This window comes from Ornithorhynchus anatinus, chromosome X1 (assembly GCF_004115215.2).
Source record: "Ornithorhynchus anatinus isolate Pmale09 chromosome X1, mOrnAna1.pri.v4, whole genome shotgun sequence".
In the NCBI taxonomy this organism is placed as follows: Eukaryota; Metazoa; Chordata; class Mammalia; order Monotremata; family Ornithorhynchidae; genus Ornithorhynchus; species Ornithorhynchus anatinus.
Genome location: NC_041749.1, coordinates 99,322,579 through 99,345,697, shown reverse-complemented (window position 1 = coordinate 99,345,697; position 23,119 = coordinate 99,322,579). Strand labels below are relative to the sequence as shown.

Here is a 23,119-nt window from a genome sequence, read left to right as displayed (position 1 = left end):
GTCAGTCAATTGTATTCAAGTGCTTACTGTGTACAGAACACTGTACTAAGCATTTGGTACAATATAGCAATATGACAGACACATTCCCTGCCCACAACGTGCTTAGAGTCTAGATGGACTGTTTTCTATATAATTTCATTAACCATCTTATATATGTTAATATTCTTTTGTTTGAAGGCAAGATTCACTATTTGGGAGACTACATGCCGACACTTCAAAGGTAGTCATTATGATCATATTTTTCATCTGAACCACCACTTTGGAAAGACCCTATATTTACTCAATTATGTAGTATTCTTTAGACTATGGTTCCCTGGTTGTGTCTTCCTCCTTCTCTAATATTCCCTCATGATGCAGGATTCCTCAGTCTGCAATCTAGAATAAATTGGGTCAGAGAAGGGAAAAACAAGAAATGACCATTTCAAGGGCAGAATAATCAATGTTTAACTGAAAAATGATGGAGAAGTAACTCCAAAATCAGTGGAGCCAATGGGCAAATGAATTACACATACATACAGTGAGCTTGTATTACTCTACTGTACACATGTGGTTGTACTATTTTACCCAATTAATTGTACTGAGCACTTACTAAGTGCAGAACACTGTACTAAGTGCTTGGGAGTGTACAAAACAACAAAATTAGCAATCACGTTCCCTGCCCATCAAAAGCTTACACTCTAGGGGGAGAGACAGATGTTAATATGAATAAATAAGTTACAATATAATTTAAAGATATGTACATAAGTGCTGAATGTAACCCCTTGATAAAAACCCAATGGATTCTTTCACATTAGGGCATTCAATATAGCTCATTTGAAGTTTCAGTAAAATGAATATGTTTCAAGGAAGAGCCATGACTGTGAAAGGGCAGCTGATCTGTCCACTCCAGGCTGTAGAAGAGTGAATAATGGGAATTCACCACTCCATGCTTTTTACCTTCGGGTTGTAAAATCAACAACTACTCTTATTAGCCTGCCATCTTTGTAGAGCAAAAGTAACATCCTACATAAAACAATGTCCTATTCTTAGTAAAAATTCCTCTGGGAAATGAAGAAACCTGACAAGTCATTTTTCTAAAAGTATATTTACCAAAGTTTGCAACTCAGATACTATCGGTGAAATGGAACAAGAAGTTTCCATTCCTTGTCCCAGGGCATGTGGTTGAAATACTATGGACTTCCCAGTTTTCCTTCACACCTAACAATTTTTATAAGTGCAGTGGATCATCCTCTCATCTCTCCTATCTGAGCATTACAAAGGGCCATAAAGTCAATGCAGCCTTGACTGGAAAATCACCCTATAGTTGCATTCCAACATGTCCTATGGCTTTCTTAATGGCTTGTCATGAGTTGCCCATATCAACCAGTATGAAGCCATAAAGTAGTTTTACAGGAGCACTGGACATTATGAAACCCTGAATCCCAGCTCCACAGGATTAATTTATAAATAAAAGAAAAATAAGAGCTAAGAGAAAGTGGAAGGATTTCCAAACCAATTGGATAATAGCCTGTACAGGATTCTAAAGGATCCTGGTTTTCTAGGGCCCTGGATTAAAAAAAGAAAATCAAGTTGTACAGTACCTAGAGAAGTTAATGGTTCACTGATAGTTCACTGATTCTCAGCTCTACTACAAAAGATTGGGCATGAGAAATGAAACGAAGTGGAAACTCAAAATTGTTTCCAGTGGTAGCAATAGTATTGTTTAAACACTTTGTGCAAAGCACTGTACTGTACATGTGCTATTGCTGCCCAGGAAAAAATGTTTTGGAAGGATGGTTGAAACAATTGCCCAAAATGAAATTCAGTGACTTTCTTTCCACCTTTTTGTCCATAGCTACTTGTCTTAGCTAATTGTATGCTCTATTCACGGAGTCTGGATAATATACACAATTGAAAATTTTTTTAAATGTAAATTTGTTTTAAAGATTTTTAATTGTCCTTAAAACTGGTATACATCCCAAGATGCAGATTTGCATTTATGGAAAGAATCACACTGTATTAGTAGCAGCATTTGAGTGGCCACCTAGTACAGTGTACTATACTAGGCACTTGGGAAGTATAGAATAACCAAGGGACACATTCCCCATCCACAAGGATCTTACACTCTAATGGGATGACAGATATGAAACTATTTACAGGCTGTCAAAATAACCTGAACAGACAAGTACAGGAGTGTGAAGGAGGGTGTAAATAAAGTTAATAAGTGCTAACGGGATAAATAAGGCTAAAGGGATGCTATGACTATGTAATTGTCTAGTTGAAATACTTGAAAAGGAAACACAAATAATGGCAAATTTGTGGTATTCAAATTTAGAGAAGTATTCTGTACCTGGGAAATGGTTTTTCACCCTGATTATTTTTTATCAGGAAGTAAAAGATATGATTCTTCAAGTATTTCTTGCTAATATTGCCCATTTTTGCTATTTAGGAATAGTTCCTGACTACTTTTATCTCCTTTTATTTTTTAATCTAGTATAACCATGTACATTTTCACACACACCTTTACTGACACTGTGCATTAAAACAATACTAAAATCAAAATAGAGATATCAGCTCCTGTATTTGTTTTCCTCAACTACTGTAACAGCATATAAGTTCTCCTATATGTCCTGATTTATCATGAAAGGTAAATGTCACATTTTTGGCAAATAAAAATTATTAAAATTTGTCAGCTGGCAAATGATGCTAACATCTAGTAACAAATCATTCTTGACAGTTCAATAGTAGACTTCTTATTGCATAACTATTAGTATTATAAACAATGAACTGCAAAAATTGTCGTACTGAAGTGACTCAATAAATGTACTTTATCTTAATGTGGAAGAAATGTCATCATTACATGCCTCAGGTTTGAAGTAGATTTGAACTGAATAACTATAAACAGATATTTTTAAAAATCATTATAGCTATGTCATATGCCAACACAGAATGGAATGAGATGACATTTTAATCTAGCTCTACAATAGAAAGATAATATATACACATAAAGTGTAGGATTTAGCCAAGAGAAAAGAGAGTGGAATAACATATTTTGGCCAATGATGACCTCTTATTTCCTTTGCATCCAATAAGGTGCTGTTTCATTGTGAACCCCTTGACAGACAGTGTGTGTGTCTAATTCTCCCCCTATAGTCTTCCCCAGTGCTTAGTACAGTGTTCTGTACAAAGTAATTGCTTAATAAATATCCTTTGAGCACTTGATATTCACCCCACCCTCTCCCATCAGCACTTACGTACATATTTGTATCTTATTTAAATTTCTGTTTCCACCACTAGACTGAGCTCTTTATGGGCAGGGAACATGTCTACCAACTCTGTTGTATTGTGCCAAGTACATAGTTTGGTGTTCTGCACCCAGTAAGTGCTCAATAAATACCACTGATTGAGAGATAATAATGTTGGTATTTGGTATTTGTCAAGTGCTTACTATGTGCAGAGCACTGTTCTAAGCACTGGGGTAGATACAGGGTAATCAGGTTGTCCCACGTGAGGCTCACAGTTAATCCCCATTTTACAGATGAGGTAACTGAGGCACGGAGAAGTTAAGTGACTTGCCCACAGTCACACAGCTGACAAGTGGCAGAGCCAGGAGTCGAACTCATGACCTCTGACTCTGAAGCCCAGGATCTTTCCTCTGAGCCACTATTACCACTACTAAATCTACTACTAAATGCTGTCCTTGTGGCATGAAAATGGTAGTGCAGTCTACAAAGGTCCCTTACTTACAACTAAGGAGTAATTTAGGAACAGGATATCCTTGTATTTCCTAAAACACAACCTGCATTGGGTTCTTGAATGTTTAGTTGATTCATGAATGGCTGCTGTGTACAGTATATTTCCCAACAGACTTACGTATATTAGGATCTATTCCAGAACCTGTGGAAAAATAAGAAATTCCTTTATAGCGGCCTGGCCTAGTGCAAGAAGCACAGGTCTCTGAATCAGGAGATCTGCTTTCTAGTTCTGGCTCTGCCATTTGCCTCGTGTGTGACCTTGATAAGTCTCTGTGCCTCAGGTTCCTCATCTGTAAAATGATAAAATACCTTATGTCCATCCCTCTTAGAGAGTGAGCCCCATATAGGGCAGAGATGGCATCTGACCTGATGATCTTTTATCTATCCCTGTGTTTAGCATGGTGATTGGCACATAGAAAGTGTGTAATAAATAGCATTACTGTTACTATTATAGTGTTGAAAATCACTAGTGTTTAATCTGTGTTGAAACTACTCATTGCATAACAACACGTTAAAGGATGAGTTATAAGGCTTCCAAGATGGTTTAGTCGATTTTGCTGTACAAAATGTTAAACAGGTAAAATCCTTCAAGATGATCCCATAAAGCTTCTTGGCTGGCTCTCTGCATATTTTAAATTAAGGAGTCACCAGACCTTCCCAGCAGGGAGCGTCGCTAGAAAATAGGGATGTCTCACTTGCTGTGAAGCTCCAGAGGAAGGAACCCAGGCAGACCGTGGGCACATGAGTGGTTTCCTCCACTGTGCCGGCACATTTTCCCAGTCTCCAGATTAGGTGAAGCAACAAAACACATTTGCCTCGCCTGTTCCAGCTCATTTTCCCAGGCTCCAGAGTGGGCAGGAAAATGCATTTTGCTCTGTGGTCCCGGTTCATTTTTGTAGCCTCTGGAGAGGAGGAAGTAGGAAAATGTGTTTTTTCTCCACTCTCCCAGTTCATCTTCCCAGGCTCCACAGTGGGTGAAGCAGGAAAATGTGTTTCCCTCTACTTTCCTGGCTAATTTTTCCAGGCTGATCCCTGCATCTGTGGAGGAGCGCTGCCACCAATACCACCACCACCACTACCACCACTATCATGCTCGAGTCCAGGGGAGGGGAGGCAGCCAGGTTGGGTTTTCCTGGTGGGGTGCCAAGAGGTTGGGTGGATTCATGCTGTCCGAGGTCTGTCTCCCCATGAGGCAGGCAGAGGAGATGAAACAGGAAGCCTCATGCTTGTTTTCTTTTTCTTTACAAAACCAAAAAACACCAATCCCCTTGCGCCAGCAGCACTCTGAGGCAGGGGCAACTCCTAAGGGTGTGGAGTGCTGTGGTCAGCGGGGCCACGTACAGAGGGTGGGCATCAGGCTGGCATCAGATTGCATCATATGACTGGAGAAGGGCAGATGCTGCCATGTTGGACAGTACTTAGTTCCAACCCTTTGCCTCAGGATCGGTGAAATCGATGGCATGCCCAGACAACTTCATAAGCCAACCAAACACTTCTTATGAAAATAGCAACCACACGGTGGATTCATTATAATATGATTGGGTTTTTGCAGGGGGTCGTGCTCTGGCTTCCTCCAGACTAAGTTGCCCTCTCCAACTCCCACCAGCTCTCTTTGCCTCCCTTCTCACCCCTCAAACTTGCTCTTCCCTGTGCACCCAATCAATGGTATTTGAGTGCTTTCTGTGTGCAAGGCATTTTTAGTTACTTGGTAGAGGATACTACAGTAAAGTTGGTAGACATGATCCCTGCCCACCAGAATCTTACAGTCCAGTGGGAGGAGTCACATTAAAACACAGATTAGAATTGTTAGTGTTATTGTATTTCTTAAGCACTGTTCTAATTACTGGGGCAGATATAAGTGAATCAGGTTGGACACAGACCCTGTCCCATATGGAGCTCACAATCTAAAATAGGGGAAGCAGAAGAGTATGAGAATATGGACATAGGTTATGAGAGTGGAGTGAAATTCAAGTGTTTAAGGGGTACAGATCCAATTGCATTGGCGATGCAGAACAGAGGGCTAATAGGGGAAATGAGGGCCTATTTGGGGAAGGCCTCTTAGAGGAGTTGTGATTTTGGGAGGGTGTTGAAGGTTGGGAGATATGAAGCTATGAAGAGGGAGGGAAGGAAGATGTGGGCAGCAGCAGTCACTGCCCTATACCCCGCTCCCCCACTGGAACCTCTCCTCATTGGTCTAGCATGGCATAGTGGATAGAACACTGGCCTGGGAGTCAGGAGGTCATGGGTTCTAATCCCACCTCTGCCACTTTTCTGCTGTGTGACCTTGGGCAAATCACTTAACTTCTCTGGGCCTCAGTTACCTCATCTGTAAAATGGGGATTGAAACCATGAGCCCCACATAGGACAGGGACTGTTTCCAACTTGATTTGCTTTTATCTACCCCAGCACTTAGTACTGTGTCTGGCACATAGTAAGCACTTAAATACCATCATTATTATTATTGACTTCCCCAGGCTAGCCCATGGGGACAGAGAGAGAGATCCATTGGAATAAACTTTCCCAGTCCATATCCCTGTCTCCACTTCTTCACTCCTGCATTCCCGGCTGAGGCAGGGAAGCAGGACCAAAGCCAATGAAGGAGAGGCACTGGGGAGGGGCGGGGGTGGGTGTGAAGGTGGTAGAGGCAGTCACTGCCAAGGCCAGACCAAAGGTAGAAAGAAAAAACTAAAACCACTGCATTAAACTGGCCAGCACAAAGGGTGCATGGGAGGGGAAAGGTAACAGACAAGTCGGAAAGCAAACAGAAAGTGAGGAGAGTAGGGGTAGGAGGAAGGAAAACCCTGGGGCAGAATTTACAAATCCTGGGGTATATCAGTAAACAATGCAGAGCGTGTCCCTGGGCTGCACATATTTTTAGTTTCTTGTAACCTAGGATACGTTGGTAATATGATTTAAAGGCATACGTCAATCCGTACATTATATTCTAGCAGTCTGTGTCTGATTTTTAAGATGAAATTAAATTGTACCTTCAGGTACGTTTCTACAAATGACTGCTATGGTCTCCTACCCAGCATCACTTATTATGGGGTAAATAGGAAATCAAAATTACAACAGATCAAGTGGAAATAAATCAAAATGCAATCCATTTGTGGTCAAATAACACAGTAAAGGCTCAGATCACATAGATGTCCAATATCTATTGTGTTGTAAATATGTTAAAGAAGCAGGTGTTATACTTGTTGATAACCTTGAAAGATTATTTGAAAATTTAAAAATTTAAGGACAAGAAGAGTGACTTTTAGAATAATTTAACCAATTCAATTTAAAATAATCGTTTAATCAGTGATACAACTGTGTCCAAACTGAACTGTGATTGTGAGACCTGGCCCACTCTGCCTCACTTATGCATCACACTCAACATCAGATGGTCAGATGTGATGAAAAACAACCAAGTTCTGAAATTGTTCGTGTCCTACATTGGGGGTATGGGAGGAGAATGAATGATAGTTGGATATTGAAATGAGTACCGAACGGTGAGCTGGCAAGGGGCAATTGAAAACACAAGAGCAGACAAACACAAAGCTGAAGACAATTATAGGAGCTTAAAATTGGTAGAACACTGCCACAGACCAGCATGGCATACTGCAGTACTAAATAAAAAAAGGGAGATCTCTTGAAGGAGAAGCTTTTGTGTTTTCAGAATCACGTGACAGCAAACAGTGCCAAGCGCTACAAGCAACAAGCACAACAGTACTCCGCAGCACAATTTTTGTGCATGCTTGTGTCTGTTACCTGGATCTGGCAGTGGACTCTTCAGCCACTTGTGTTGATAAGTAAATTTCACCAACAGTTGTGTCACTTTCAAGGACAATGGACAACTATACTCACTGCCCTTTCATTCATTCATTCATTCATTCATTCATTCAATAGTATTTATTGAGCGTTTACTGTGTGCAGAGCACTGTACTAAGCACTTGGAATGAACAAGTCGGCAACAGATAGAGACAGTCCCTGCCGTTTGACGGGCTTACAGTCTAATCGGGGGAGACGGACAGACAAGAACAATGGCAATAAATAGAGTCAAGGGGAAGAACATCTCGTAAAAACAATGGCAACTAAAGAGAATCAAGGCGATGTACATTTCATTAACAAAATAAATAGGGTAATAAAAATATATACAGTTGAGCGGACGAGTACAGTGCTGAGGGGATGGGAAGGGAGAGGGGGAGGAGCAGAGGGAAAGGGAGGAAAAGAGGGTTTAGCTGCGGAGAGGTGAAGGGGGGGGTGGTAGAGGGAGTAGAGGGAGAAGAGGAGCTCAGTCTGGGAAGGCCTCTTGGAGGAGGTGAGTTTTAAGTAGGGTTTTGAAGAGGGGAAGAGAATCAGTTTGGCGGAGGTGAGGAGGGAGGGCGTTCCAGGACCGGGGGAGGACGTGGCCCAGGGATCGACGGCGGGATAGGCGAGACCGAGGGACGGTGAGGAGGTGGGCGGCGGAGGAGCGGAGCGTGCGGGGTGGGCGGTAGAAAGAGAGAAGGGAGGAGAGGTAGGAAGGGGCAAGGTGATGTAGAGCCTTGAAGCCTAGAGTGAGGAGTTTTTGTTTGGAGCGGAGGTTGATAGGCAACCACTGGAGTTGTTTAAGAAGGGGATTGACATGCCCAGATCGTTTCTGCAGGAAGATGAGCCGGGCAGCGGAGTGAAGAATAGACTGGAGTGGGGCGAGAGAGGAGGAAGGGAGGTCAGAGAGAAGGCTGACACAGTAGTCAAACCGGGATATAACGAGAGCCCGTAGCAGTAAGGTAGCCGTTTGGGTGGAGAGGAAAGGGCGGATCTTGGCGATATTGTAAAGGTGAAACCGGCAGGTCCTGGTAACGGACAGGATGTGTGGGGTGAACGAGAGGGATGAGTCAAGGATGACACCGAGATCGCGGGTCTGAGAGATGGGAAGGATGGTCGTGCCATCGACGGTGATAGAGAAGTCTGGGAGAGGACCGGGTTTGGGAGGGAAGATGAGGAGCTCAGTTTTGCTCATGTTGAGTTTTAGGTGGCGGGCCGACATCCAGGTGGAGACGTCCTGGAGGCAGGAGGAGATGCAAGCCTGGTGAGCTGGTGATGTTGGCAGCCACAGGGAGAAATGGTAGACATTCCCTGCCAATAACGAGCAAGAGTCTGGAGGCCTGATAACAGGAAGGGCTGGAATCTCCATGGTGAGGCATCTGGCTTCCAACCCCATGAGTTCTCAGCAGGAGAGGACACTCACCCATCCCACGGCTCCTCACTTGATGCAGGCACAGCGGCCTTCTCACGCTCTGGACAGAGGCGACCCACAGCCAGCTGCTGCAAGTCCCATTCCTCTGCCCTTTGATTTGAATGGTGGGTTGTCAGTGATAAGACTGCATCTCTTATCAACATGTGTGATAAGCAATATGGCCTAGTGGATAGACAGTGGGCCTGCAAGCCCAAAGGTCATAGGTTCTAATCCTGGCTCTGACATTCTGCTGTGTGGCCCTGGGCAAGTCGCTTAACTTCTCTGTGTCTCAGTTACCTTATGTGTAAAATGGGGATTAAGACTGTGAGACCCATGCAAGACAGGGACTGTGTCCAACCTGATTTGCTTCTACCTACCCCAATGTTTAATAGAGTGCCTGCTACATAGTAAATGCTTAACAAATACCATAAGTATTTTTATTGTTACTATTATCTTTGAGTGTCATGCATTTAAGTTGTGTCTGGACTAGTGGTGATGATTTGCACGGGCCATTCATACTCTTTCATCCATTCTGCCCTGCTTAATAGCATTCAGTGTTTGGTAGGGAGAAGAATTGCAATCTGCGGTCATAAAGCAGCCTACTTTAACACTGCCCTCTCCTCTGCTTGGTAACAATATTTCTGCATGCTTATTGACTTCCATGCTTAAGTTCTTACTATGTGCCAAGCACTGTTCTAAGTGCTGGAGTAGATAAAACTTAATCAGGTTGGACACAGTCCATGTCCCACAGGGGACTCACAGTCCTAATCCCCATTTTACAGATCAGGAAACTGAGGCAAAGAGAAGTTAAGTGACTTTCCCAAGGTCACACAGCAGATAAGTGTCAGAGCCTGGATTAGAACTGATGTCCTTCTGACTCCCAGGCCCATGCTCTATCCACTAGGCCACACTGCTTCCTTAGAGTTTAACTCCCTTCTTAAACTTCCTGTCCTCCCACTTCTCCCATCTTTTGTTCCTAATGATCTCACCATGTACTTTACTCAGAAAATTGAAACCATCAGGCATGATCTCCCTAAAATCTCCCCTACTCCTCTCCAGCCTCTCTCTCCTCCTGCCCATTCAACTCTCTCATGTCTCCCAGCACTATCTCAAGAGATCTCACTCCTCCTTTCAAAATCTCTTCTTTTCTCACTAGCCACTATCTTCAACTGTTCACTCTCCAGTGGCTTCTTCTCCACTCCCTTCAAACATGTTCATGTTTCCCCTCTCTTGACTCCACTGCTCCCTCCAGTTATCACCACATCTTCATCCTACCATTCCTCTCTAAACTCCTTGAGTGAGCTGTCTACACCCACTGTCTCCACTTCTGCTCCTCCACTTCTCTACTTGATCCCCTCCAATCTGACTTCCGCTCCTTCACTCCAACCCCTGTGACCACAGCCTTTTCCTGGAAACATTACCCAACCTTGGCTTCACTAACACCATCCTCTCCTCATTTGCCTATTTCTCTGGATGCTCCTTCTCAGTGATTTTTTCAGACTCCTCTATTTCGCACCCACTAACTGTGAGAGTCCCTCAAGGCTGAGTTCTGCATCCCCTTCTATTCCCCATCTACACCCACTCCCATGACTTCAACTACTATCTCTCTGCATATGATTCCCAAATCTACATCTCCAACCCTGATTTCTCTCCTTTTCTTCAGTCCTGCATTTTTCCCTGCCTTCAGGACATTTCTACTTGGATGTCCTGCTAACACTCAAACATAACATGTCCAAAACAGAACTACTTATCTTGACACCCAAACATAACTTCCCCCTTTCCCATCACTGTAGACACCACCACCCTCATTGCCTCACAATCCCATAACCTTGGCATTATCCTTGAATCATCTCTCTCATTCAGCCCACATATTCAGTGTCACTAAAATCCACCTGCCCTCTCCATCCAAACTGCTACAATGTTAATCCAAGCATTTATCTTATCTCACCTTGATTACTGCTTCAACCTCCTTGCTGACCTCCCTGCCTCCTCTCTCTTCCCATCCATACTGCACACTGATGCCTGGATCGTTTTGCTACAAAACCATTCAGTCCATTTTTCCTCACTCCTCAAGTACCTGCACTGGTTGTCCATCCCCCTCCACATCAAACAGAAGAATCTTACTATTGGCTTTTAAACAAACACTCAACACCTTCCCCCTCGTACCCAACCCCCACCCTTTTTTTCCTGATTTTTTACTACAACCCAGCCCCAACCCTTCAACCCATCTATCATATTTGAGCATTTACTGTGTGCAGAACACTGTACTAAGGGCTTGGAAGAGTACAATATGACAGAGTTCCTGGCCCACAATGTTTCTCTAATACCTACCTATGCACCGTACCTTGGTCTCATCTATCTCACCGCCAAACTCTCACCCACATCCTGCCTCTGATCTGAAGTGTCCTCCCTCTTCTTAGTCGTAGCTGATCACTCTCACCTCCTTGAAAGCCTTACTGAAATCACATCTCCTCCAAGAGGCCTTCTGCATTCATTCATTCAATTGTATTTATTAAGCACTTACTGTGTGCAGAGCACTGTACTAAGTGCTTAGGAAAGTACAATACAGTAACAAACAGTGACATTCCCTGCCCATAAGGAGCTCACAGTCTAGACCAGGGAAGACAGACATCAATACAAATAAATAAAATTACAGATATATACATAAGTGCCTTGGAGTGGGGGGTGGGGAGAGAGCAAAGGAAGCAAGTCAGGGTAATGCAAAGGGAGTTGGAAATGAGGAAAATGGGGCTTATTCTGGGAAGACCTCTTGGAGGAGATGTGCCTTCAATAAGGATTTAAAGTGGAGGAGAGTTATTGTCAGATTTGTGGAAAGGAGGGCGTTCCAGGCCAGAGGCAGGAAGTGGTCCAGGAGTCAGAGGTGAGACAGGTAAGAACAGGGCACAGTGAGAAGGTTAGCACTATAGAGCTAAGTATGTGGGCTGGGTAATAGGAGAGAAGCGAACTGAGGTAAGAGGGGGCAAGGTGATGGAGTGCTTTAAAGCCAATGGTGAGGAGTTTTTGTTTGATATAGAGGTGGATAGGCAACCACTGGAGATTTCTAAGGCGGGGTATGACTTGTCCTGAACGTTTTTGTAGAACGATGATCCAGGCAGCGGAGTGAAGTATGGACTGGAGTGGGGAGAGGCAGTAGGCTTGGAGATCAGCAAGGAGACTGATGCAGTAATCTAGGCGGGTTAGGATGAGTGATTGGATTAAGGTGGTAGCAGTTTGGATGGAGAGGAAAGGGCAGATTTTAGCAATGTTTTAGCGAAGAGAATGAGCAATAGCAGAATACTCAAGCAAGTGTTGTATGGAGACCTGAAATTGGGAAACAGAAAGCAAGAAAGGCAAAGGATGCAGCATTGTTGGGGGCAGCTGAAAACTGGGGCTCAACTCTGAGGAGAGACCTGAAAGGAAACAAGAGACAATGAGGTACAAGAGAAACCAAGGCCAAGGACTGCAGACATTAAACATGACTAGACAAGGGACAACATTTTCATGTGCTCAATGAGGCTGGGACTTTGGATCCTGCATAGGCCTTTTCAGCCACACACACACTCAAAGATGAATTCTGTTCACCATCAGGGGTATTTTGTCTGTTACAATAGACAAATATATTTAACTCAAGGTTTAGAAATAAAATGAATTGATAGCATTGATTTCCTGCTGTATACAGAACACCGAACTAGGAATGTAGGAACATACAGTAGCAGGACATGACATGGTACCCTCCCTAAAGGGGCTTATAATTACAGTGGACATAAATTGGCATATGCTGGCAGAAAGTATAAGAGAATAGATAAAAGCGATGACGATCCCATGTAAGCACATAATTAAATAATATATAGGTTCATTCATTCATTCAATCATATTTATTGAGCACTTACTGTGTGCAGAACACTGTACTAAGCACTTGGAAAGTACAATTCGGCAACAAAAAGAGACAATCCCTACCCAACACACAGTCTAGAACGTTACATACAGGTATGTGCACGAGTGGCAAAGTGAATGATGGGGTGGCATGATCAGAAATACTATTGTATAGGAGACAAAATGGAGCAGTGCAGGTTAAAATAAGTTTTCTATTTTAATGCAAAATTTTAAGCCTAAAATGACATTTCTAGTTTGCAAATATCTTTTCAATAACTGTGTATATAGATTTATTTTAGGGAGCTGTTATGCACTAATTGCTTCTTGGTTGTACAAGAGACTCTCTGTATAGTTGAGATTCTAAAAATAAGCTACAGCTGAGAATTCATATGCTTTACCACTTCCATAGATAATTTATGGAATGGTTTTGCACTTCTGTAACACCCGACTCTCTATTCACTTTCAAATACATGAAGTGTCATTTAGAGCTTACAGTGGACTCTTAATGAAATTCTCTAGGACGTATCTTCTAAATGTTTCAGAGATTCATATTTTAAGCTTGGAAGGAATACCAAAGCAATATTCATACATTTTCATATTGTACAAGCTGCAATAAAGCTACAGATTTTAAAAACACACTCCATAACCATATTGGTCTCTTGTAACAACAGCTACTGGTGTTCAATATCAAGTGTACAATGAGGATGCTATATTTTCATTTTTTTAATGTGAGGTATATATATATATACATATATATATGTATATATATGCAAGAGTTGTTCTGCATACTATTTTGTATATTTGTATGCCTGTTTAGTTCTTAAACAGTGTGGTCTGCTATCAGAATTTAAACTGTACTTATGATACACTTTGATAAGTGCTGTGTAGAGCATATTAAAACTTAGTCCTTGCCTTAAAGGAGTTTACATTCTCAAAGACTCATGCCACATAGGTCAGATTTGGTGTCTGTTTCAACACTGGGTTCCTCAGGATTTGTAAAAGGGGAGATCCAATTTCCATTTGAACGCTATTCATAAATGAACTACCATGACTGTGCTGATATCAAGCAAATCTCAATTGTTTTTTCAAAAATATAATCTTATAGTTGGACATTACTTAATGTCACCAAACCATATGCACCCACTCCATTATAAAGCTCATCTGCTCCTATGACTTCCAACTACCAACTTTGAGGATGACTTCCAAATATAGCTCATTAGATTTGGCCTCTCTCCATCTCTGCAATTTTCTATTTCCTCCAGACTCCAGAAGATCTCTGCCATGGAGTGGCACTTTGGCCTAGTGGAAAGAGCACAGGCCTGAGAGAGAACCTGGGTTCTAATTCTGGCTCTATCACTTGTCTGATGTGTGACCTTGGTCAAGTCAGTTATCTTACATCCCTCACTTTCCACATCTATAAAATGAAAATTAAGTCCTACTCCCTCCTACTTAGATTGTGAGCTGCATGTGGGATAGGGACTGGGACTGTGTCCAACCTATCTTCTTTCTCTCCCAAAGCATAGTATGGTGCTTAGTAACTAGTGATTGCTTAACAAGCGCTATTGTCATCATTATCATTATTATTGACCATAAACACATTGTGTTCAAGGAACATGTCTACCAACTCAATTGTATTCTCTCAAGGACCTAATACAGTGCTCTGCACTTACTAAATGCTCAATAAATGCTACTGATGGATTATGGATGTCCTGCCAGTGAATGAGGGTCAATATATCCCAATATTGAACTCATTCATTTCTTTTCCTCCACCCGCAAATGCACTTCTCTAACTTTCCTATCACTGTTGATCCTACCACCATCCTCACACATCTCTGAAGCCCATAACCTTAGCATTATCTTTAGTCCTCCTGCTCTTTCTACCCCTTTATTCAGTCTGCCAACAAATCTTGTCAATCCTTCCTCCACAATATTTCCAGGATCCACCCTTCCTATTCTCCATTCAGACACCACACTGGTCTAGTCACTTATATCCCAGATGGATTACTGCATCACCCTCTTCACTGAGTTCCTGATCCCTAGAGTCTACCTTCTCCAGTCCTTACTTATTTCTGCTGTCCAGATCATTTTTTAAAACATCATTATGTGGATTTCTTCATGCCCCTCAAAAGCCTACAGTGACTGTACATTTTCTCTCCATAGAGCAGGAGCACCTGACCCATAGCTTCAAGGAACTTAAGCTCTTTCTCCCTTCTATTTATCCTTGCTCTTCTCCCACTATACTTCAGCTTGCATTCCTCTAGTCAAGGTAATCTACCTAATTTATCTCTTTCTAATCACTCCCATCACTCCTCTTGCTTAGGCCCCCCTCACTGCCTCAGGGCATCTCTACTTGGATGACCCACTGACACCTCAAACTTAACATGTCTGAAGCAGAACTCTGTATCCTCCCCTTGACTTTCCCATCACTGTAGACAGTTCCACCATCCTTTCTGTCTCACAACCCCGTGAACTTGGTGTTATGTTGACTCATCTCTCCCATTCAACCCACATAGTCTATCACTAAATCCTCTCAGTTCAACCCTTACAACATTGATCAGATTTGCCTTTTCCTCTCCATCCTAACTGGTACCACATTAATCCAGGCACTTATGCTATCCCACCTGGACTACTGTATCAGCCTCCTTGTTAACCCCCTGCCTCCTGTCTCTCCCCACTCCAGTCCATACTTCACTCTGCTGCCTGGGTCATTTTTCTACAAAAAATGTTCAATCCATGTTTCCTCACTCCTCAAGAAACTCCAGTGGTTGTTCATCCACCTCTGCATCAAACAGAAACTCCTCACCTTGCAACATGTAAAATGCTTATTCTGGTCAGGCAAGTGCCTGTCCTGCATGCTGACCCGTAATATTAAGCATGTATACAGAATCTCAAGGTTTAGATGTTTGCCACATGATCACAACGCTTGAGTAAATAAATAATGGAGTCTCCCCTGTGATTTCAATTAGAATTGTGCATTTAACTCATCTTCATAAATTTAAGGCAAGCTTACATGCTCAGTTCTTCTAGCTGAAGCAAATTTTAGACAGGAGTACAAATAACTACAAAAAAGGTGGAACTATTAGTCGATAAATAGAAGGATATATTTCTGCATGGCCTCCAGTTAGCCATGAAGTATCTGAAAGGCCTAAAAAATGATGCATTCTGAACAGTTAGCAATTAGTTCAATCAAATGTATTTTGTAGAACACTCGTTATCTATGTGGTTATGTTATGTTATGTTATGTTATGTTTTATGTGATGTTATGTTGTTATGTTAGAAGCAGTGCGGCTTAGTGGAAAGAGCATGGGCTTGGGAGTCAGGGGTCATGGGTTCTAGGTCATGGGTTCAACTCCCGGATCTGCCACTTGTCAGCTGTGTGACCTTGGGCAAGACACTTAACTTCCCTGTGCCTCAGTTACTTCATCTGTAAAATGGGGATTAAGTCTGTGAGCCCCACGTGGGACAATCTGATTACCTTGTATCTACCCCACGCTTAGAACAGTGCTTGGCATATAGTAAGCGCTTAACAAATACCATCATTATTATTACTATGTTGAAAGTTATGTTTATGATAGTTATGATTATGTTGAGAAGCAGCGTGGCTCAGTGGAAAGAGCACGGGCTTTGGAGTCACAGGTCATGGGTTCGAATCCCGGCTCGGCCACTTGTCAGCTGCGTGACTTTGGGCAAGCCACTTAACTTCTAGGTGCCTCAGTTACCTCATCTGTAAAATGAGGATTAAGACTGTGAGCCCCACGTGGGACAACTTGATTCCCCTGTGTCTACCCCAGCGCCTAGAACAGTGCTCGGCACATAGTAAGTGCTTAACAAAATACCAACATTTTAGTAAAAGCTATGAGAGGTTCAAGAGAAAAGATGGATTGAAGTTAATATTTAGAGACACTTCCTCAAATGATTTGAACTCAGATCCAGACTAGAAGAGGTAGTTCAGCTCTTATTTTTAATGATGATGATGATGTGGTGTTTGTTCAGCACTGCCTATATTCCAAGCACTCTGACTCCCCAGCCCATTCACTTTCCACTAAACCACATATGAACTAACATGCCTATATCTCTGTTAAAATTGTTCTTTTTATTCATGATTTTATGCAATTACTGAACCTTAAAATCATTACACTTTTATAACAGGTAATACCTTGAACAAAAGAGTTTGGATCTTTTATTAAACATCCTTTGTATTTGGTTACCAAGGCAACCACTTTCCAGTTGTGAGTAGACCCTCTTCAAGGTAGACAGAAAGCAGTTGAAATCAGGATCATTGTCCAAACAGTTTTTGGTATTTGGAAAATATATTTATTTTAAATCCTTATCACTGGCTTTGAAGCACTCAATCAGTTCATCCCCTCCTATTTTACCTCACTGATTTCCTGTATAACCACTGATTTCCACACACTTCACTCCTCTAATGCCAACCTACTTACTGTACCTTGATCTCATCTCTTCTGCAGCCAACCCCTCACATATGTTCTGCCTCTGGCCTGGAACTCCATCCCTCTTCACGTATGACAGACCACCACTCTCCCCACCTTCAAAGCCTTATTAAAATTACAAGTTTCCCAAGAGGCCTTCCCTGACTAAACCCTCATTTCCCCTGCTCCCTCTCCCTTCTGTATCACCTATACACTTGGATCTGTACCCTTTAAGCACTTGATATTCACTCCACCCTCAGTCCCCCCAGCACTGAAGTATTTACCCGTAAATAATTTGAATGTCTGCTCCCATTCTAGACCGTAAGCTCCTTGTGGGCAGGGACCATATTTAACAAATACTGTTGTACTGTACTCTCAAAAGCATTTAACACAGAAAGTGCTCAATAAATGCCACTGATCGAGTGGTATATAAACCATAAATGCGTCCTAGCAAAAAACCCAAAAAAACTTACACATTAGTGGTTTTTAAAATGAAGAATAAAAAAAAAAGGAATTTTTGAGAACTAGGTCAGAGGCAGAGTCCTGTCCTTCATAATGGTTACACAAGACCAGAGGACAGTTGTTCCACTTGGAAAATTCAGTCAGTTGAATTCTGGATTCTCATATACCTCCTTTGTAGCAGAAGCAAAAATTGCAAAGGTGTGGTATGTAGCTTCTCATTCACTGCCCTTTCAAATAAGTGGTTAGTTTGGATCCAAGGTTTTGAAGGGTCTGTCTAGCTCTGTCACCAGGGACAGATTAAAAGAGGGAATAAAAATGGCCTCAGCCTTACTGTTTGAACAGTAATTTGCTTAACTGAAAAGCGAAGATTTTGGCTGGAGGAGTGAGGCAAATGTGAGAATTATGTCTGTGCTTTAATGGCCCTTGTAATCTCCGTATATTGCTCAGAATCACCAGATGATTGATAGACAATTGCTTAACTGTCCACTTCACTTTGACCTTGATGATACATTGTGTATTTTCTTCAATACTTGGTCACTGATAGTGATGGTATGGGAAATCATTCCATTTAGGAACAAAAATTCCTGGGCAATTTTATTGCCGAGATGCTAGACTTCTTTTACCCCAAAATTGTGTGTGTGTGTTGGGGTTGGGGACTGGGAGTAGGGGGAGAAATATGGAGGATGGAGGGGAGGGTTGAGGAATTTTTCAGATGATTCTATGCCCAAATCCTCCATCAGAGGATTTGTTTTTAGAGCCAAATGAATTCGCCAAGCATTTCACAAACCTCCTACTTTACCCATAAGTCCAGGGATGTGTTTCTGAGCACTAGTTCACAGTGAATGAGGTTGTTCAACTGCTGCTGCCTGTTGCATACTCCGTGCAGTTTCCAGGGAGGAAAGGATGACTGAAATTGTATACAAACTCCAAGAATCCATGAACTTATCCCTTCCAGCAGAACTACAATAAATGACCATCAGAATGGTCTTTGATTCCCTCAGGGTGGGGTATTGTTTTGGATTCTGGACCTAAACATTAAAAAGAGATGGGAAACTCCATGAAAATGGGGTGGCAAATATCTGAATCTGCTTTCTTTTTAATATTAAATCTCTGGGGTCTATTTTCCAGATGTCCCTTGCTTATCCATACGGTTATTCTACTTCTATCAGAATTAGTCAGGAGAAGAGAGTAACCTACGTGATATTTTAATTAAGACAATATTGGGGGAAGCCAAAAAAGAAAAGAGAAAATGAGGAAAAGGTTAATAGTGGAGCTTTTCCTGATGCTGCTAATATAGATCCCAGAGGTCCTCTGAATTGCCATTGTAACTGTCTGTTCCAGAGGATTACTGCAGTTTGCAGCTGTGGTTAGCAGAGCGACAGTAGTGACTTGGTGTCTATTTCTGTATTCACATCTGCTACCATTAAAAATCGAAATCCCAAAGCACAGAGAAATTCCTCCAAAGAATTGAATGAGGAAGAGCAAACCATTTTGGGAAGCCAATCTTGTGGGTATAATTAAGAATGGAAAGATCCAGTCTCGCTTTGAATGAGAATAAACCACAGAAATGCAGAGCAGGAGCAGTAGTAAATCTAAATATCACTCTTAGAGAGAGGGACTTTGGTCGTGGCCCCAGATTGCATGGTAAATTGCCCATGGGAGGTAGAATGGATTTCCCTGAAGTGGCAAGTTGCCTTGCTCTTACTTTTCCCTCGGGGGTCTGGAGATGGCTCTGCAGAGTAGTGATCCTTCTTCTCAGCCACCCCTTCTCCCCTTTCATGGAATGAAATAATGGAAAAAAATCCTAATAATGACAGGACAGCCTGAGGAATATCCTCCTCTGGTATGGGGGACAAGAGCAAGATTCTTAAATAGACTGTGAGCTCTATGTGGGATAAGGACTGTGTTTAACCTCATTAACTTATATCTACCCTCATGCTTAGAACAGTGCTTGACATATAGAAAGCCCTTAACAAATACCATCATAATAATTTATAATAATGTTGTGGGACTAATTATGTGGTTTCTAGGGTATCTGCTCCAAATCCAAGGGATAATCTTGTTGCCTGCCAAATTACTATCTGCCTCAACCAGAGTTTTATCATAGTGTTAAAAGAGGTCATGGAAAAGTTGCAGACAAATTTCACAGCTGCATTCTTCCCAATCCATTTTATCTCTTGGCTCTTCTTTAAGCTTTTTCAAGACACATACACCAATAAGTAGTAAGCTCATTCATTGGCTGCCTTTTCCAGTCTCCTTTTCTGAACAGCTTTCTACCTTATAAATGTTCAGTATCCCTGCTTTATGGGCCCAGCTATCCAGTGGGACTAAATGGTGGTCCATTAACTCTAATCACTGCTAGCTTTATCACTTCTAAATGGTCTAGCTTCCCAATTACATGGGCAAAAGCACCATTAGCTTTCTAGTGTTTTGCCATAAGAAACTGAACTATTTACTGGTATTCTGGCAAAAAATCAGGCATTTTAATATGTCAATTTTTGCTAAATTATACATTTGCATATACTGATTTTGGTTCACTTACAAACATAACTTTTTGGCGATGGTTCTCTGGCTTTATAATGGCTTTTTCCTTAACCATATTTTTTGTTAGATTAAAGACATTAGCAAATTTTAAAGTTGTCAGATTTTTTTCCAGAGACCTCCTCTTTCCATAAATGTATACTTAAGCATGAAAATGGCTTCTGTACACGGTCTACCTCTCCAAAGACTGATTTTCATATGCTGTTACTGAAAGATAATTTTACAGTGTCAAAAATTAAAAGATGGTTTCACTTGGTGTCCATCTCTGGCTCACTGATATAAAAATACCAACTCAGAGGAAACCAGCATTACATTTCAACACTGGAAATATCTGAACTCTTGTAAACTGCAGACTCTAAGCTCCAAGAGGGCAGGAATCGTGTCTACCAAGTTTATTTTAGTTTCCTAAGCACCTAGTACAGTATTCAAAACTCAGTAAATGCCACAGATTGATTATTATGCCCGAAAATCAAGGACTCCTTAATAATTACATTGCACTCCAACACTTCAAAACATTCAAACATTGTACTGTGGTTGTATTGCTGTATTTACAAAACCACATCCTGCCCAGTGAATGAGGATTGATGGTGTCAATCTGGGGGTGAGGAAAATAAATTAATATAACCCTGACTCCTTTGGTGCATTAGCATCATGATTCTGTTATGGATATTCTGGAAGAATGCCATCATGGTGCTAACAGTTGGGTTATATGATAAGTAACATAGAAAAATGAATTTTAAAATGTTAAAGAATCAGCATGTGCTAAATGATGGCAAAATGAATTTCTCCAACATGATACAGATGTTTTATCCTCATTTTTTATAGATGAGGAAACAGAGGCACGGAGAGGTTAAGTGACTTGTTCAAGGATCCACAGCAGAGGCAAATGAAAGAGGCAAGACTACAGCATGGGCCTCCAGGTTCTCTATCCCATGCTTCTCCATTCCATGCTGTCTCCAATTAATTGTTGTAAGACTGATTTGAACACTTAAAGCACCAAAAAACTCTACAATCAGTTGAAAAAAGATCATATTTAAGTATAAATGGGAGGAAAATAATTAGAAAACAAGGATTAAAGGAAACTCTCACAAAGTTTCTTTAATGAGCCTTCTTAGAGCAAAGTGGGAAGGCTGTGGATTGTCATCAGGGAGAAGAAAACTTCATCAATAGCTGAGGTTAACAATTCAGGAAAAGTGCTGCAGCTATTGGTCAGGTCAATTCTCTTTTTGGAGGCTACATATCAGAGGCAGAGTACTTATGATTTTTTTTTATTGTACTAAGTGCTTAATATGTGCCAGGCACTGTACTAAGCACTAGGTTAGATACCAGATAATCAGGTTGGGCACAATCCCTGTCCAACATGGACCTCACAGTTCTAATCCCCATTTTATAGATGAGGGAACTGAGACACAGAAGTGAAGTGACTTGCCCAAGGTCAAAGCAGAAAAGTGGCAGAGTCTGGATTAGAACTCATGTCTTCTGACTCCTAGGCCTGTGTTTTTTCCACTAGGCCATACTGCTTCTCATAATGATGATTATGGCTCTCGAGTGACTGCTTCAGTGCACTTAATATTGTCTTGAAAAATCCAGAAAACAATTTCAAATTGTTTAATTTTCAGCCTGTGAATTTAAAATTTGGAAAACTATGGCTGCCTATATTTTTGTTTAATTTGGCTTCATTTTTTAAAAATTATTTGTTAAGCACTTAGTATGAGTTAAGCACTGTTCTAAGATTTAGGGTAGGTACCCAGTTGATTAGGTTGGACAGAGTATCTAAGCATGGCTCAGTGGAAAGTAGAGAAGCAGCATGGCTCAGTGGAAAGAGCCCGTGCTTGGGAGTCAGAGGTCATGGGTTCTAAACCCAGCTCTGCCACTTGTCAGCTATGTGACTTTGGGCAAGTCACTTCACTTCTCTGGGCCTCAGTTACCTCATCTGTAAAATGGGGATTAAGACTGTGAGTCCCACTTGGGACAACCTGATCACCTTTTATCTCCCCAGGGCTTAGAACACTGCTTGGCACATAGTAAACACTTAACAACTTAACAAATACCCTAAAAAAAAAGCTGCATGGGGCTCACAGTCTAGGTAGGAGGGAGAACAGGAGAAATGAGGTACAGAGAAGTTGTTACTTGCCCAAGGTCACACAGCAGGCAAGTGGCAGATCTGGGATTAGAATCCAAGTCTTCTGATTCCCAGGCCATGCTCTTTCCATTAGGCAGTTATTTATTTTGTGGCACTTAAGTGCTTACTATAATAATGTTGGTATTTGTTAAGCACTTACTATGTCCAGACCACTGTTCTAAGCACTGGGGTAGATAAAGGGTAATCAGGTTGTCCCACGTGAGGCTCATAGTTAATCCCCATTTTACAGATGAAGTCACTGAGGCACAGAGAAGTGAAGTGACTTGCCCACAGTCACACAGCTGACAAGTGGCAGAGCCGGGATTCAATCCCATGACCTCTGACTCCCAAGCCCGGGCTCTTTCCACTGAGCCATGTGCCAGGCTGCCTCTAAGAGTCACACCTGGAGAGTTTCTAGTACTTTATCAGTCTCTACTATGGGAGGGAGAGTCAAGCAGAGGCATACCCATTCCATTTCTAGCTTGGCCAGTGGCTAGTGAGTGGAAGGCAACCTGCTACAAGTCAAAACTCACCCGTGCTGGGCAGCAGAGGCATGGGAGGGAGTCAAGGGCAGAGACTCAGGTTTACTGCATGGAAGGAGGCAATGGTAAATCACTTCTATATTTTTACCAAGAAAACTCTATTGATACACTAGCAGAACGATTGCAGGTGGAGGTGGGACGTTCTGGGAGAGGTGTGTCCATGGCATTGCTATGGGTTGGACATATGACTCAACAGCATAAGACAACAACAA

At 41.9% G+C, this 23,119-nt stretch overlaps 1 non-coding gene across 1 annotated transcript; it reads left to right on the top strand.

Annotated features, from left to right (window-relative positions):
• Nucleotides 1–22,750: 22,750 nt before the first annotated feature.
• LOC114806672 lies at nt 22,751–22,888 on the top strand. Its single transcript, XR_003754734.1, has one exon. It is a non-coding gene; the product is annotated as a small nucleolar RNA SNORA7 (small nucleolar RNA).
• The last annotated feature ends 231 nt before the right edge of the window (nt 22,889–23,119 follow it).